We start from the raw sequence: 17,169 nt of genomic DNA on the forward strand, positions 1-17,169 counted from the left end.
GGAAAGGGGTAAAGGGAATAAAAGGAGAAATCAATATATGGGCATTACGTACATCTTAATTAGGAAAAATGTGTCGTAGTCTGAAACTTCTGAACGCAGCCAGACCCAATTAAAATTTTGTTCTTTTCCTTCCTTCTGCTATCCTTTGATTTAGTTAACATCGGGTGCGTCCACCATCGATTAAGCAACTTGGATGCTTTAAGAAAGTGTGAGCGAATAGAAAAATGGTCGTGAAATTGCATAAACTGCCCAATGTCTTTCTTTTTGGGAAAAGTCGCTTTGCCAACGTCTATATTGTGGACATTCATTTTCTTTCCTTACTCACTTCCTCACGCTAACTTTTGGACGCGACGCACATTGATTCTTCATCTTACCCAGAGAATACTAATAGCACAGGGTGGGTTATTAGTACAGCAAGCGGTAATCTAAGTGATGCAGTGATTGGCAATGAGTGTGTGTCACGCACCTTAAACGTGACAAACATTAGCTGGTATTATCCAAGTCTCTTAAAGCTCGTGTTCTTCTGGAATTCATCCAGAACAAAATGTAAGTCTTATCTGCTGTTGGCTGTCGTTGAGGGCGCTCTTGCAGTGGCGAAGTTGGATACCCAACATTCGGCACTAGTCGGTGTAGCACCAAGAGAAAAGCCTCGCACCATCATGCGAGCTACACGGAGTACGCGGTGACTAATCTGCTCTTCCGTTTTACGGTGACGAACTATTAACAACACCGAGCGCAATGACGTAAACAAAGAAGCAAGGGCCGCCCTTGAGCGAGAAGCTTCGGTTCCCTAGCCTTACAAAAGCATCGCTTCTTTACTGAAACAGCTAGCGCGGAATAAAATTCGTCCTTTCGTTCAGTGCAAATGTATTTCTAGTACCTAGTTGCATAATTTCTCTGATATCATCTCCATAGGGCTGCTGTAAGTCCTAAAGAGGCCTAGACACGGGAAAGGGCGAAAATTGTTCTCGTCAGAGCCGCAGATGCATAAAATTTATTGGTTCACTGCTCAAAGATAAAAGAAAAGTACGGAGTCATTTTTATGGGAGTCGCACAACGGTACATAGCTGCGGAATGGCCCATTCTTCGATGGGCTGGGTTGGCGCAGCACAGTAATGAAACCATGACGACGCAGCATGTCCTGCCGCATGCAACAGTCCCAAATGACGTGCGGTGTAGTCACTTGCGTGTAGCGTAAAACATGGCGCCTGGAGTGAAACAGATCATAGATGCCGTCATTTATGCCTGCTGGCAAACTTTAATAAAAAGCAGGAAAATGGCAAGCCTGCATAACCTGCACAGGCAGCTGTATCTGTTAAGCTGTCATTAAAGCCCTCGAGGTGGCACCACAAGTAGTAACAAAAACGCGTAGTGCCTGAAGTACTCCATTTATAATGCAACTGACCTGTACGTCACTATATTCCCCACATCAGTACTTATGGCTAAGAAGCTTTAGCCAAGTTCACCGTCAGCGACTTCAATGCCGAAAATTCGCTTCAGTGACTTAACCAGAAATCTTAAGCGGGAGACACACAGTCCGATTCGGTGTCCGATCCGACGTCCGATGCGCCGGAACGGCAGCCGGAATCGAGGTGTTTTGCCGTGTAGAAGCGCCGGATCTTCAGTATTGGTAAGCTTCAGCATTGGCGTTGTGCGACACGATTTTAGACTCGACTCCGCCAGGCCTAGGGGGCAGAGGAGGAGGAGCTGTCGGATGTACCGCGCTCTTTACGGAGGCATCTGCGTTCTTTGAAGCCCGATGGCGTCGGGAGCGTCGCTTTCTAAGGGCCGCAACAGCTTCGCGACGAGACGAACGGTCTCTAGGCCATCTGCTTCAATATCTCCCTTTCCTTCTTCATTTTGGGACAGTCCTTTGAGGTAGAATCATGGGACCCAATGCAATTGGGGCATTTGAGAACCGTGGCTACGCAGGAATTTGCAGCGTGGGACTGTGCGCAGCGCGAGTAAACTCTCGTGTTCTCGCATACAGCGCTTACATGCCCTAGCCTCATGCAATTGCGGCATTGGAGTGGCCTTCGGATAAATTCTCGTACGGGGTGTCTAAAGTGGCCCACCTTGACGTGTGAGGGAAGAGATTCGCCCTTCAAAATTACCTTCACACAGCTGGATGCGCCGAGTCGAGACACGTGAGTTATGGCAAAGCCATCGACGGCTGGCTTCACTAGTATAGGCAAGTCAGCGCTGGAGATGGAGAGATCCCCGTCGTAGATAACACCAGTAGTGGTGTCACTGTCCAGAGGAATATATGAGTGGACCTTTATTCCCCCAAGTTTTGTAAGTTTGCTCAAAGTTCGCAACGCAGTCTCGTGTACAACGTCAATAGCCAAGAGATTTTTTTCATTTGTTGACTTTGACATCCGTGACTTGACTTGGCGTCACTGCTTCAAGGAGCACCGAGACAGACTGTCTGTTGAGTAGCCTCAGGTTGTCGGTAGCGAGTTCTGGTATAAATATAGAATAGTATTGACTGAAGTATTCGGAGTTGGTCCCATAGTCGACGTGCTTCAAGACAGGTTCGCCCTGGTGTTTCTTCGTTTCGCCTTGCGGCTCCTCACAAGCTGAAAGTCGTCATCGGAGAAGTCTTCACTGCTGAGCGAGTATACACTGGTATCGTCATGATCTGTGTCACTCTGGAGGCCAGTCCGCTTCCTAGACGCAGCCACCACTGAAGTCGCCATCCCCAGCAGAGGCGTGGGAACGTCAAGTTGCATCCGTGCCAAAACCCATCGTGGCTCTCCCGTGATATACACAGAAATCAGGCGAAAATAGTTTTGTTTGGTTTCGTTTCCCAAACACTGGCGCATACTCACTATGCGGGACTGGCCAAGAAGCAGGCAGTTTTCCGTATGGTTAGAATTAAAGCAAAACTAGATTTGAACAGTGGAGCGTGGGACTAAAGAACTGTAATTTAGAAGTGCAATGAAAATATTGTTAAGAATTTTGATAAAATAAGTGAACATAAAGAAATAATAGAAATAATTGATGATATTAAAAATCAGCAAAGTAATCTTTCTTTCTCTTAATATAATTGTAAACTGCAAGAAAAGCATCCCTGTGGATGAATCTCAGTGAAGTCGCCCTAAAAGAAAGAATGATTGGTGAGGTGAGCGATAGCCCAAGTTTGCTAAAAGGGCTTTCTAAGAGTTTTAGTTGTCTTAAGCGGCAGCACGAGAGAAAGTAATGTTTTATAAATTCAAGTGCAGTGCAAAAAGAACATAGAAGGGACATAGCGAGACCAGACCTGTGTAGGTAAAAATTTAGAGGCGGTATACGGCATCTCAATTTTGTAAAAGAAACTTCCAATGGTCGGCCCATGATGGTGCCCAGATTGTACCCATACCGCTGTCAAGAACAGATGCAGCCACAAGTCTTCGATCCCTGGCACGCGAGCTTACGCTAACTCTGTGGAACACCAGTGAATTCACGAACACACGTCTTCACAGATTGGATCCAAGTTTGCAACTCCGTCTTCCACCAGGGTTGCCTCGAGCGGAAGCAACACTTCTGTGCCGCCTATGGCTCGGCGTGGCATTCACGAACTTCTATTCCTTCCGCATTGGAATGGCCGACAGCCCTGCTTGAGACACCTGCGGCTGCGAAGAGACAATCGCGCACCTCCTCTGTGACTGTCCACGTTACAGTGTGCAAAGAAAAGTGCTCGTGACCGTGCTCGAAAAACTGGACAATCGCCCCTTCACAGAAAAGAAAGTTCTAGGACACTGGTCCAGACTGGTTTCGGCACTCAAGGCCTTAAGGGCTTTGCTCAAGTTTTTAAGGACATGTGAATTGTGCGAACGCCTTTGACTATTGTTGCGCGTAACATCGCGTTACTGTGTGAATTTTTCTTGTTCTTTTTCTCTCTTCCTTCTCCTTTTAATCCCTTTACCCCTCTCCCCAGCACAGGGTAGCCAGCCGGTATTTACTCTGGCTAACCTCTCTGTCTTTCCTTCCATTTTGTCTCTCTCTCTCCAATTGTCTTGATGGACACCAATTATTATTCCATGGGAAGCCAAGATGGTGGAATTCAGAAGACAGCGTTTGCATGGATATTGCAGAGTTTTGCGACACAGAGCATTTTCTGTACCTAGACACGGTGACATAAGCTGATGTCGGCAAAACCGATATGATAGCGTCATTGAGGGATACTCGCGCGAGCGAATCAGCCATTTCGTTCAAGCGCAACCCACGATGCCCCGGTACCCAAAGCAAACAAACTTTCCGTAAGCAGGAAGGTACCATCGAACGAAATGTTCGTTGAATTCTTGAATTTAAAGATGCAGTAAGTGCTGTGAGATAGTGAGTTGGTCACAATAACAGCTAATGAATCATTTTGGGGGAGTTTTCGTAATGCTATTATAATCGCTAATGATTCTGCCTGAAATATTGTAGTGAAGTTGGGAAGGCGACTTCAATAGTTGAGCTAGAAAAATGGCGTTCTGGCTCGCAGTCACTTTGTCTTCGTCTGCCTCAGGTTACGCAAGACAAGAATAAGACAGGCCGATTCCCGTGCACTTGCGACATTACAACATTGCTTGAGCTGTCAAATGCGATGGTCACATCCAAAACGCGGCGGCATCCTTCTGTTGTGTTTATTTACTTGCGTTCTAGCTATTTACGAACGTTAGGGTGAGAAAACTAAATTGTATTAACTGCACAGCCGAACAAAACAAGCACACTACCTGATGAAAGGACTCCCGGGCACACGCTGCGATTTTATCGTCGAAGGATAGCATAAAGACTGTCTATACTTCAGGGCGACGTTTCTAAACGAGTCAAAGCACAAGGCAAAACGACAATGAGCGTGAGGAGAAAAAAATAAGGCAGCCAACGTGAGCAAACATTCGGTAGTAGAGGGCGCTGTGGATATTGGGGGAGGGGGGGGCATATATATTTTTTTCCGGAGATTCCTTTCTGTTCTCAAATTCGTTGCCTGGGGTCAGCATTGCCTGCAGTGATGCGCTCGAAAAAGTGACAGCGGAAACAAAACTGACTCTGCGCATCGCAGCGCGTGTGATGCAGAGAGACAGTGCGATGACAAATATCGCAAGCTGGAGCGAGGAAACTGGAAGCATCCAAAACACGACGCAAGAGGTGGCGTCGACAAGAAGGTAGGGGATGGGTGAAAATGGAGAGCCTATAACGGCTCGAAGGGACAGTTTGCAAGACCGGCCAGCATGGATTTCCGGCGGCGTTCTTGAAGAAAGCGAAAATGAAGCGGACAGCACGATGAACAACCGCCAGGATCAGAGGAGGAGTCCTGGGTCAGCAACCTGCTCTCAACCACTGCGCCCCTCTGCCACTAAGTAACGACCAATGCAGCGGCAAATGTCAAACGTCAACGCGCCGCTAGGGGCATACACTCGCTTCGAGAGCCAAAGAAACGTGAAACACGAAAGCAAGTGAAAATGCAGAGCCCCACCCGTCCTTCTCATAGCATTGTTCTTTGGCGTTCAAAAGAAAAACACTTCACCGCTGTGTCCAGCGATGTTCTAGGCCTCAATCTTTTTGTTTCCGTTTACGGTATTTTATTTATGTACTTATTTTCTACTGTTTCTGTCCTTCTTCGTGTTTTTATTTCTTACCTTAACTCGTATGCCATCTAATCAGCGTATTATTCCTTATTTTTGATGTCATATTCTTGTTAAAACTCAATGAATGTGAACTATCACAATGGTCAGGCATCGACACGCAACGTTGCCGTAAAAAAAGGAGGATTTCGTTGGCAAGTTAACCGCACTTCTGCGGACACGGTGACGGAATTTTCTTTACTTTAAGTAGGGCCGTAAACGTCAGGACGCACCTTAACAAAGCGGAAACAGCACTAACCGCAGCCTGCTTCTACACCCCTTTCACGAAACAGATGCGTTCAAACTTCATTGTAACACATGTAGCGGCTATATGAATAGCACGACAAAGTTTGTACGGCACTGAATCTAAGGATCAAGACACATATTCATAACGCTTTTCGTCCGTATGTGCTCTTTCTCACTGACCAGACGCCTTCGCTAATAATATCTCCAGTATCACCATTAGTTGGCATCGGCTCTTACGAATAGTTCTAGCATTCGAAACTTTCTTTTGTGAACACGGGAACAAGACTCGTATTCACAAAAACGTTCCGACATTTCCAATATCGATTTCCAATATAAAGACCCTAATATTCAATCTAAATGTATTCTCTAAATCAAGGCGCGAGGTCAACGAGCAGTCTAAATATTCTTCGCAGTTACATACAGATATACGAGTTATTATTTGGGTTCCTGCAACTGTTTCCCGCCGTATTATCAAGATTTAACTCTGTACGTCCCGAAACTCGTTGAAGTTGAAAAATACCTACTTTGTATAGGCGATGACGTAATAGTTCTGCGGAAACCCGCAAGGTGGAGAGAAGTAAATTATTAAGGGAAAATGCGACATCCAGCCAATCGTAGCAATTGCTACAAAGGACACCCATACGGTTTCTTCGAAAGAAAGGCCCCGCAGTTGAAGAAAAATTCGTCATTCACTCTGTTTGCATGCGCATGTTTTCGTGAGGCAGCAGGGAAGGAGAGACAGAGAGACAAAAGAGAATGAAAGACAGGGAGGTTAGCCAGTGTAAATACCAGCTGGCTACCATGTGCTGGGGAAAGGGCTAATGGGAATAAACGGAGAAAGAAGAAAGAGAAAAAAAACAAGAAAAATTCTCGCAGTAACGCGATGCGACGTGCAATAGTCAAAGGCGGTCGAACAGTACACAGGCCCTTAAAAACTTCAGCAAAGCCCTAAAAGCCTTGAGTGCCGAAAGCCGTCTGGACCAGTGTCCTAGAACTTTCTCTTCTGTGAAGGGGGGATTTTCCACTTTTTAGAGCGCGGTCATGCGCACTTTTCTTGGCACATTGTAACGTGGACAGTCACAGAGGAGGTGCGCGATCATCTCCTTGCAGCCGCAGGTGTAGCAAGCAGGGCTGTCGGCCATTCCAATGCGGGAGGAATAGGAGTTCGTGAATGCCACGCCGACCCATAGGTGGCACACAAGTGTTGCGTCCGCTCGTGGCAACCCTGGTGGAAGACGGAGTTGCAAACTTGGATCCAATTTGGGAAGACGTGCGTTCGTGAATTCACTGGTGTTCCACAGAGTTAGCGTAAGCTCGCGTGCGAGGGAGCGAAGACTTGTGGCTGCATCTGTTCTTGACAGCGGTATGGATATAATCTGGGCACCATGTGGGCCGACCGGGCAGCGTCACCCGCACTGTGATTTCCCGAAATCCCGCAGTGACCCGGTATCCACTGGTAGATGATGTTGTGTCCCTTGTCGATTGCGCAAAGGTGTAGTAGACGGATGTCTGCGACTAATTGCACATTAGGTGCGTGGTTGAAAGGGGACAGCAGACACTGGAGAGCTGCCCTTGAATCACAAAAGATGGACCATGAATGTGGTGACTTGGAACCACTAAACTCCAGAGCAGCACGGATAGCTGCGAGTTCTGCAGCCGTCGATGATGTAACGTGAGACGTCTTGAATTTGATAGTGACAGATTGAGCGGGAAGTACCACTGCTCCAGCTGAACTTTTAGAGACAGAACCGTCCGTGTAAACGTGAGTGCGTTCGTTGTGTTTTTCATGTAAGAATGAAAGGACGGTTTGTTTGAGGGCTATAGATGACATCTCCATTTTCTTTTTGAAGCCGGGAATAACAAGAAGGGCCTGGAGTGGATGCAGGAACCACAGCGGTAGAGATGGTCGTGCTGCAGGTGTGAAGTTTGACGGTGAACTTCTGTGGTTGGCGGCAATAATTCTGCTAAACGCTGAACGAGGTCGAGCGGCAGGAAGGGAGGCGAGATGATGCGATGGAAGTCGGGCGAAGTGCCTGATATGCATCCTTAAGGTTTCGACTTGAAGATACGTGTTGATGGGGTGGTCATGCGCGATGGCTATAGTTGCTGCCGTGGATGCACACCTGGGAAGGCCAAGACAAATTCGCAGAGCTTGATCTTACACAGACTGGAGGGCTCGGAAATTGGTCTTACCGGTCCCACTCAGTAGAGAAAGTTGTAGCGTAGAAGACCCAGGAACAGGGTGTTCTAGAGTTGGAGCATCGCACTCACAGACGCACCCCATGACTTTCCTGCAAGAAATCTGAGCACGTGTGTTATCATGACTAGTTTCCTTTTTAGGTAGCAGACATGAGGTCTCCAGGAGAGGTCTCGATCTATTATCACTCCTAAAAAGTGGTGCGTCTTCTCGTAGGCAATAGGATGTCTATTAATTCTAACAACGTAGGGTCTCATTGCATTGCGCGTGAAAGCGAGCATAGAGCACTTCTCGGAGGGCACCTCCAGACCTCGTGCTCTAAGATAACTTGATGTTAGTGTGGCCGCTTGTTAGAGGCTGGCGCGCATCTGTGGACGCGTCGCTCCTGATGAGCAAATGCATATATCGTATGGATAGATCGACACATGGACGGATTGCGGAAGGGATTGCAGAAGGTTAAAGTGGGGCTCAAGGCTCCGCCTTGTGGTACGCCACGGTAGGTGATGTGGTGTGATGACGCACCATCCTCTGTTTGCACAAAGAATCACCTGTCCTTCAAGAAGCTGAATATCCATCGAAAAACAAGGCCACCTAAGCCGACATCACCCAAGGCGTCCAGGAGGGCTCGATGCGTACACGTTGTCATAAGCATCTTTAAGCTCCAGGAAGATCGCCGCTGACAGACTTCTGAGGCTTTTAGCGTGCTAAACAGACGTGACAAGATCTATGACGTTGTCTACAGAAAAGCGTCCGCGTCGGAAACCTGCCATAGTGTCGGGGTATATCCTGTAGTGTTCTAGATACCACTGTAGAGGCGTCAGCATCATCCTCTCCATCACCTTTTTTAGACAAATGGCCAAAGCAGTGGGACGATAAGACGCCACGTCAAGGGGGGATTTACTTGGTTTGAGCAGAGGCACAAGGCGGCTGGACTTCCATGCAGCAGGGACCACTCCTTCACGCCATGAATTGTTGTACACCTCTAGAAGAGCATGCCGGGCTGTTTGACCAAGGTTGCCAAGAACTTCGTATGCCACCCCGTCAGGCCCAAGCGACGAGGAACGTCTGCACGCTGACAACGCCACTTGCAACTCCTCGATGGAAAACAGATTCTCCATACGAGAATACCGCGAGATTGGCACGTCAAGGGGGTCATGTACGAGGAACGAGGACGGTAGACCAGCAACTTTCAAACAAAAATCCTCCGCTACGTCGATCTCTCGGCGACCTTGACAGAGAGCCAGGCATATGAAGGGGTGGCGTTGTCGTGGTGATGTTCGAAGACCGCGCACCGTTCTCCATATATGTGATAGGGATTTATGTGGATCAAAGGACTCACAAAAAGTCTTCCATCTTAGACACTGCAGGGAGTTGATCTGGATCTTCTTCTGTTTGCGTCTCGCAAATAAGATTTGCGGAACCCATGCTGACAAGATGAAAAGAATGAATTTGTTTCTAGGAAGTTAATGAAATTAGAATATATTATATGCTCTAGAATTTTGTATGGCACACTTGTTAGAGAAATCGGCCTGTAATTTAAAGGTGAATGCACGTCGCCAGACTTAAATAATGGAACCACCTTGCCGACTTTAAAATGCTTTGGTAATGAGCACGACAGAATAGACTGCGAAAAGGTGTTGCACAAAACTGTGGAGGAGTACACTTTGGTATTTTTCTAAAACTTGGACTTAATGTCGTCTATTCCTGACAATGAGGAAATTTTTAATTTACGAATCAAGTCCACGACACCATCGCAATCAATCAACAAGGGCTCCATCTGAGGAAAATTCATCTTAACAACTTCAGGTAGAGAAGTACAGGGCAAAACGTTATTCAAAAATGATTTAGAAAACCTTTCATTGAGTACAGAACAACATTCTTCTTGCGGACCAATAGCACTATCTACGTCAGTTAACGATATTGTGTTACATTCGGAACCCTTGACAATTTTTCAAAATTTTTTAGTATTAACAGTCAGGAGAGATGGAAGTGTATTGTAAAAGCAAACACGTTTAGCTTATTTGACTGCATTTTTAAACAGTGAAGCAACCTACTGATACTCACGCCAGCTGTCAGCTGTGTTTCGTTTTTGAGCTTGGCGAAACAGCCGCTTCTTCCTGTTCAAGATACGTTTTAGAGATGCCTTACACCATGCTGATCGATGGTTACACCGAACAACTCGTTGGGGTATGTATTTTTGTACTAATTAATTAACTTTATTTTCAAAAAGCGACCAGTTCTGCTCACGCTCCGAGTGTAAAATTCCGGCATATATTCTTCTACAAAAGCTTCAAGTTGTATGTTCATTGTTGCGTAGTCGGCTTTACTGTAGTCTCGAATGTATTTTTGTTTGCTATTGGGACGGTTGACGTTTTCTTTAAGCTGGAAATGAATAAAACAATGATCGCTAAGCCCTGGCAAAATACTTAAAGAATTAATAAGATCGGGAGCGGTAGACAAAACTAAGTCGAGGATGTTAGCACTGGTTGCTGTAGTTCGAGTTGGTTGAGTAATCAGCTGAGTAAGATGGAAATCAAAACACAAATCGAGAAATGCCCTGCTATCACTGGATGAGTCGGATACAGTTGGCACAGGATAGGACCAGTTTATGTTGGAGTAATTGAAATCCCTCAGTAATAAAATTGGCGAGTGTGGAAACCTTGTTACAATGGTATTAAGCAGGTCTTGAAGTTCAGCGCAAAACGTAGGGGAAGCGCTCGGTGGCCTATAGCATGTGCAAAAAATAACATCACGGTGGTTGATTCGAATTCCTACGCAGACTGCTTCTAAACCGGAAGAAATAGGAATGCGAAACGAATTGAGCCTGTCAGCCACTGCGATAAGCACGCCGCCACCTAATCTAATACCACGGCCACACCAATAGATACAATAATATTGTTGGCATTCAAATATTTTTGTCGGATATTTTTGACGATAGCGAGGTCTCTGTTAAAGTGACAATGTCGGCAGTGCATGCATCGATTAGGGAAGACATGGCATCACGTTTATTTACAACACTACGAATGTTAGAAAAAAGTAGGTTAATATCAGGTGCAAGGTGGTGTGTGTCCGAGTTTAGCTATGCGGGAGGTGTGTCATGCGCAAAAGATGGAACGACGGCTTGGGAAGGATGCAAGGATGATTCGTCCGCCTCGATTCCGTACTCGATCTCACAGGCACTGTTAGTAGATGCGTGGTACATATAAGCCTTCTTTTTGATTATCAGTTTGTTGTATCGTACTGAAAATTGTTCACCGCTAGCTTTTCCAAACTCGATTAGTTTTTTGCGTGCTGTGCGGGTAGAAATGCCGAAACTTCACTTACAGTGAAACCTGTCGTTTTCTTCTGGGATATTGAGGAAAATATTCCGCTTTTTGCTTTAAAACTGGTGAACTTAGTTATTATCGGACGGCATTTATTTGGCGAAAACCTTGCCAGTCTGTGGGCACGAGATATAGCGTCATTCGACAGTTCCATTTTGAGCACTGAAGAAAGTATGTCCCACACTTCTTTTTTTCAGGATCAGCCCACGTTTTTGTCCGGTCATCAGCAAAGCCATAAAATATCAAGTTATCGCGCCTTGACCGATCTTCAAATCCATCGAAACCACTGTGAATGCAGGCCGTTTCCCTACCCACAGCCTCAGTTACTGCTCGGGCAATTTCTACCTCGGCACAATTTTCAGACGCTGCTAATTTTTCTTCAATAGCTGTCAACCTGTCATTTAAATTCGTCATTTGCTTTTCTAGATTAATCTGAATTTCCTTTAGTGTATAAAGTTCTGAGAGCATCTCTGCATGATTTTTGTCCATTTTAGCATTAAGTGCCTTCATCAAAGAAAGAAGCTCATTAGAAGTTTTGCTAGCGTCCTCCTTCGGAGGCCCGGGATTAATTTCGACATCATCCTCTAAAAGCAAAAGTTTCATGACATGCGCACAGTCACGATCAATGCTAAACATGGTGTTTGGGTATGGAAAGAGCAGCAAGCTAGTATTGCTGGAGCGTTTACAGTGCAAAGCAGGGCTATAGGACTGACCTGTATCGAGAAGCAAAGAAAGATTTGGGACGTCCGCATTGTAGCCGCTCTTTCCTGCCCACTGAAGAAGAACGAGAGCCCGGTCTTTAAAGACAGCTGATCCGATTATGTCAGGGACGATGGCGATGATGAATCCATGGGAAGTGAGGTAACGTTCAAAGGGTTTTCCTTGTATGTGGCCGGGCTGCATTGTTCTGGCTGAAGCACTGGATTGCGCTGGGGCGAGCGGCACCAAAGGTCTGATGACGCATCAGGCTGCGGTGGTGGCTCGCCGATGACGCACATCGATACCATCTGCATCGAGAAGCAAAGAAAGATTTGGGACGTCCGCATTGTAGCCGTTCTTTCCTGCCCATTCATAGCTCATGGCTGCTACAGCCTCCACCAGAAAGGTAGCCAGTACCGACTAGCTCATTCCACTTATGGCCATCATTATAATCAGTTAAGTATCCATTGCTGCACAAACACAGACAGACAGACAGAGAACTTTATAGATATATTGCTGCACCAGCTAAGAAATTGATATCTGTCACCTGCTACATACCCTGCGGCTGCCTGGACCATCAAATTTAGATTCGCCACAAAATGGAATAAAATAATGTCGCGCAATTCTTGCGGCAATATCAATCCTTAAAGTTTACCGCACCACAAGCAACACAATGCCTGAAACGTAAATAGAATGTTCGTAGTAACACGTGCGATACGAAGGCAATAGGCCAGTCTTCCTTTGGACACGTGTAATTGGACTACAGTTACGTCCACCTAATTGCTTTTATGGTCCTGCGTAGGCAAATTGCAATAGTAAATATTAGTATTGTATTCTTGTTCTCATAGAAAAGCATTCACAGAAAATTATCCCGCTTGGCCTGCCTGAATCCCAGGCAATATTGACATTGCGAACGGTTTATATCGTGGTAGGCATGTGGAGTGCTGACTCATAAGCCTACATTAAATTAAGAGCGGCGCGTATCTTGTTCGATGCGCTGAAGAACAGAGGATTAAGCGCGACACGTAGCTGCCTCCGATAATCTTGTTGAAAGGGATCCTCCGCTTACGTAACATGCCGGAACGTCGACCCATGCACGTGGGTCGCGTCCGTGTGGTTGCACTGGACCAAGTTCCTCGCTCCCGACTCACACCGGCAAGCTGGTGTTCTCATGTGTCACGGCAACGGAGGAACTCACGCTTCTAAGAAGGCCAAAGCAATTTCTAGGCAAAGTAAATAAGGAAAACAAAATGAAAACGGAAAAAAAAACGTAATCACTTGCTGCTAAGTGATGGGACATCGATCCAGCAGGGCAGAGAAAACACTTAACCGCTCTCATCTTTTCTACCTACGTTAAACATGTCTATCTAGCCTACGTGCAAAAGCTGTGCTATATCTTTAGTGACCAGGATCCGGTTGAGCATAGCAAGTAGTATTTTGGTCGCACCGCATTATACGACCGTTCTCGTCTGACATCCGCAGCAAGGGCATACAGTGTAGCCGAAATCCGATTGCTCGTGCGAGCTGTACACTATAATATCACACTTGAATACGCAAACAAGCAGTTAAGAAGATCAAAGTTTAAGCTTAATTCCTGCTGAATAGCATCCCAGCTCTTAGTAGGCTGGAAAATACTCCGTCGCCTGAAGCAGCTTTACAGGGGTACCGGTCCTAAAACGAGATCCTTGTCTTTCGGCAGTGAGTTCTACCGAATCGCATGTACAGACTCTGCGAGTCAGCGAAACTCTCAACGCCCCACGTTCCATCTCCACTGTCACCAACGCTCGTTCGCACCACACTCTTCTGCATTGATGTAGTCCAGGCATTAGGCGTATCTTTACAGATCCGCAGAAACAATATCATAACTAAATTCGGGGAGAGAGAGGAAGCTTTATTGAACGACATCCCGTCTGGCATTGCGCGGATGGGGTTGAAATTTGATTCGATTACTCTCATGGCCTAGTTTACGTCGCTGATCGCTGTTTGTTGTGCTGTTTGTATGCCCGTGGCAAATAATGTTGAATTCCAGGGTACTTCTGTGTCTTTGCAAGTGTTAGAACTTACGTATTCGATATCTCAAACTATTTTCATGTGATGTTGATAGTGTCACCATGTTGTCACCACCAAAACCACGATCTGATTATGAGGCAAGCCGTAGTGGGGGATTCCGGACTAAATTCCCCCACCAGGGGATCTTTAATGTGCCCCCAATGCACCGTACCACGGATGTTTTTTTGCATTTCACCCCCACTGACATGTGGCCGCCGCGGCCGGGATTTGTTCCCACGGCCTCGTGCTTAGCACGGAAAGGAAGGGAGGACCCCCCTTCCCCCCCCACACACACACGCACACACACACACACACACACACACACACACACAAACGCGCACAATCCTTGCAAGCTCGTGCTTAGCAGCGCAGCACCATAGCCGCTAAGCCACTGCGGCGGATGGTAATATAACATTCACCTTACTATTAACTATTCATTTACTAGCGAAAGAAAGCATTTATGAATCATTTTGCTGAGGGCGTGCACTAAAACATGAATGCTCAGGATAAGTTTTTAAGCGGATCACACTAGGTCCACTTAAGCACTATGTCAGGTCTGCATTCGACTCTAATATTTTTCGATGTCGGGAGCTGTTTGCCGTCACAGACCGCGAACGCGAGTTGAACGCGCGCGGCAACCATGGTGCAATCTTTTCGTCGACATCTCTGCAATGCATTTTTGCGATAGACAGCACGCAAAGGCATAATTGTTAGAGTGACGCGACAAAGTTGGGTTGGAAACCTTACTTTTCTTTTTCTTGTATTCCATAATCTGACAATTGAACGTATCTCGATCATGTGCACCGATTTTGTCTGTTCTTTGTGTACTGATCATAGGGAAAAGCATGAAATGCACGTGGAACAAACCTATGGTCTAACGAGTATATAAAAACGTCTATCATGCACTAAGGTGCGCTCAGAGACGGTGAATAGACACCGAATGTGTTGCAACGAACCCACAAACTCGCGTACGGCATAAACTGAGTTAAGCAAAGAAGAAAACGCTAAGTCAGGAAAACGAAATTTATTAATGAAAATCACACTTCCCCAAGAGCTGACACTCAGACACTCAGACACTCAGACCGAAAATGCTCTGCTTCTAGCCCCGACATTGCCGCTGCGTGTTGGATTTCCGCTGGCATTTATAGCGTAGCGACACTTCACAGGTATAGGCTTGTTGAATGGTTTTCTTGTGCGTACCTATGCAACACCCCCCCCCCCTCCCACGAGAAAGGAATGGAAGAAAAAGAAAAAAAAAGAAAAGACAAGCATCGCTCACTGTAATAAAAGCTTTACTGATGCGGCCGCTAATTTGCCCACCGGCATCTCGCACGCCCTATAGCAGGTCCATTGCAGTAACATTGACGTCAGTCACTTTCGTACGCGGCGCTCGTATGCCTTCCAAAGGTTCGCGAGAAGATACAGTTCTTCTAACTCTGACATGTGAATTTTGTGCTCATAAGAGGTTTCTAGAGTGACTAAGCGCGTGCAATTTGCAAGCCGGTGCTGTGCATTAGGCATAAGCTGATATCAGACATATTGAGGAACAAGCTGACAAGTAATTATTTCTCCGTTCATGAAAACGTGTAGCTTATAGCGCGGAGAAAGAACGAATCAAGATTCATTTCAAACTACTCCTCAGAATCCGTTCATCTCAGCTACAATGACCTCTTTCGACGCCTGGGCTATGCCAAATGTAGTGAAACTACAGCGCAAAACAGCGCCGCTCAGCGTAATTCATGCTACCCATATATCTCACGAGAAATTTGTCATCTATCATAATCGGTATTGGTTCGCAGACGCTCGTATATCACATTATTAAGTCAAGTACTTGCTGTGTTATTTGTTTAATATTCCTGAGTAATAAGTGATAGCGTCATGCTCATTGCATTGGTAAAAAATATTGCCAGTGATTTTGTGAAATATGTTAACTGAAAAGACCTAAAATGGGCGTATACAAGCGCATCACGTATGGTGGTGTGCTTTGTAGTACTTTTTTAGTGCACACTTTCCGTGATTTTCTGTAGTCTTTGTTGACGTCGATAAACATATAGAGAAATCATCAAAGAAGCAAATAAAAGCAACTGCAATTGATGAATATAGATATTTTGGTAAACGATGTATGTGCAATCTAAAGATAGATTGAAGATTTCCCAAGGATTAGGATACGACGTGTGGCGCTACGTGCGACTACAACATTCTCACCCCTAACTCCGGCAAGAAAGGCGAAGTGAAAGCGTGTGCTTCGCACACTTTCGAAATGGTGCACCGGAGCTCACATCGAGCAAAGGGGCGGCCGATGGGAAAGATGCCTTGAGCCGGCGGGCGTACGTACGTGCCTGCAGAAGCTCGGCGCCCGAATCGGGCGCGCAGGTGGCCTAAATTCGGAGTTAATCCCGAACTGAGCGGCGCTGTCGCGGCCGCTGCTCGAAGTATCGGAGCGCCTTCGCACGGTTCCTTGCGAAATTGAAAAGTATGAAAAGAGCGCGAGGCGCGCATGCTGAAAAGATTTGGCTGGTATACTATGCCTGTGAAAAACATGCGAATTGTTCCCTTACAGCGAGCAGCGCGTCGACACAAAAACGTTGACGCCATATGTGCCTTTCATTTCGTCTTCCTTCAGTGCGCTGCTTTTGAAGGAGTTCATCCGAAAATTCATAATGGCAAAGTGTCTGGCTGTTTCTCCCTCTTTCACTAATAGATCGAATGTATACCGCTTGCACGCTGCTTTACGGGTTTCTTCTTTTTTCTTTCTCTTTTTTTTCTTTTTCTTTCTTTTTTTTATTTTTTTAGCCAAGTTCTCAAAATTGCGCAACAATTAAAGGTTCCCTGATGACTTCTCGATAACACCGTTCGTCACGCGAATTTTCTGCATCCTATCTAGGGCCAACTCGCCTTCTCAAACGCACACTGGTATGGCACAAAGCGTAAACAACGCGGGAACTCTAACTTTGTTTGCTTCTACGTTCCGGCTTACCACTCAAGTGATTGTCTCCCTTGCAGCAATGCATGTCCCATCGGCGAAAAAAAGAATGCCCGCAGGAATATTCAAGTGAATGTTAACGAA

The 17,169-nt window shown here is 46.1% G+C and overlaps 1 long non-coding RNA gene across 9 annotated transcripts in view; it reads right to left on the reverse strand.

Annotated features, from left to right (window-relative positions):
- Window positions 1–17,169, reverse strand: part of LOC135903160 (uncharacterized) — a 313,803-nt gene that overhangs the window by 275,078 nt on the left and 21,556 nt on the right. For 6 of the 9 annotated variants that reach the window (XR_010564745.1, XR_010564740.1, XR_011511031.1 and 3 more), the window contains exon 3: window positions 12,068–12,361. This is a non-coding gene — a long non-coding RNA (uncharacterized lncRNA). Of the gene's footprint in view, window positions 1–962; window positions 1,209–3,403; window positions 3,615–12,067; window positions 12,362–17,169 lie in introns of those variants that run through there. The other 3 variants (XR_010564738.1, XR_010564739.2, XR_011511032.1) reach the window with 3 other exon arrangements.

Source organism: Dermacentor albipictus, chromosome 1 (genome assembly GCF_038994185.2).
Source record: "Dermacentor albipictus isolate Rhodes 1998 colony chromosome 1, USDA_Dalb.pri_finalv2, whole genome shotgun sequence".
Classification (NCBI taxonomy): Eukaryota; Metazoa; Arthropoda; class Arachnida; order Ixodida; family Ixodidae; genus Dermacentor; species Dermacentor albipictus.